Genomic DNA, 1526 nt, shown 5'->3' on the forward strand with positions numbered 1-1526 from the left:
TTGAACGAATCAATTAATGAAAGGATTTTTATAAGTCCTAATGATTCCAGTTAAATCGATAAGCAGTTAAAAAAATTCTCTACATGTAAATCTTGTAGTCTAAATACAAATTAAAAATGTGTTTTTACAGTGAACATTAAAAATGTTAATATCATGAATTTGAGTGCTATAGACTAAATGTTTCTGTCCCCCCAAAATCTGTATGTTGAAACTTAATCTTCAATGTGCTGATATTTGGAGGTGGGGCCTTTAGAAAGTAATTAAGTCATGAGGATAAAGCCCTTATGAGTAAGATTAGTGTCCTTTCAAAAGAAACCTAGAGAGTTCCCTCATCTATTCCACCATTTGAGAACATAGTGAAATAAATGGATCTAAGAACGAGGAAATGGGGCCTCACTAAACACTAAATCTGCTGGCGCCCTAATCATGTACTTCCCAGCCTTCTGAATCGTGAGAAATAAATTTCTGTTGTTTATGAGCCACACGGTTTATGACATTTTGGTTGTAGGAGCTTAGAAGGACTAAGACACTGAGAAATAAACAAATGTGAACTCTCTTTCTAGAAAAGTATTTTGCCTGCTTTCTACATAATTAGAACCGAATGGATGCAAGATTCTCATTTAAGACTTGGGCATGGATCTTGCTTTCTTTCTTTATTGGAAAGTGTATTGATTGAACTTAGGAATTCTTAATGGAGTGATTAAATGAAACTCTCTGTTGACTGCTGCTATTGTATGTTCTGGGTGTGTAGAGCAGAAAGAACAATGAAATAAAGCACTGTCATAAGGGACAGCATATTTATCATGAGATGCATCAACTATTCTTGTTGTCTGCTACTTAATTATATCCAGTTCCTTGATTATTCTGCAAAACAGTGAACTTGCTGGGAAATATGTAATGTATTAAAATGTTAAAATATTGATAGTTGATTGCCTTTTTATTTTAGAGAAATTTGATATAGTCTAAATAATGCCTGTGATGATAACAAATATTATTATGTGTAAATCATGATTTGCCATTGGAAGGAAAGAAAGAGAGAGAAAGAGAGAAAGAAAGAGAAAGCCATATATAATCAGCAATGTTGTTAATGCAGTATGTGAATAGGATTCTTAAGTTTTCATTCAACTAGTCACCAAAAAGAACATAATGATTATTTTGCATGCCTGTTACTCATTACGTGAATATTCTGGGAGATATTGCTGTTTTAAAGGAGATAAGTCAGGCTTTTGTATTTTATTATATCAAAAGCTAAGCAAAATAGACAATAAACTAATAATGTGTAATTTTATGTCACACTTTAGGCCAAATATTTTTTCTTCTAAACATTTTACTTTTATTTAAATCTTTGTAGCAACACATGAAGTAGATGCTTTAATATTCCCACTTTCAGTGCCAAGGTTGGGTAGTTGGCAAATTGAGGGACTTGATTAGAACACACATAGCTTTTCCCCATCTTTTTACACCCTAGGGAGCTATCATCAAATAAAAAATATCTGTACCCCCATGTTTATTGCAGGACTATTCAC

The sequence above is a fragment of the Propithecus coquereli genome, unplaced genomic scaffold (genome assembly GCF_000956105.1).
Source record: "Propithecus coquereli isolate 6110/MARCELLA unplaced genomic scaffold, Pcoq_1.0 Scaffold195, whole genome shotgun sequence".
Lineage (NCBI taxonomy): Eukaryota > Metazoa > Chordata > Mammalia > Primates > Indriidae > Propithecus > Propithecus coquereli.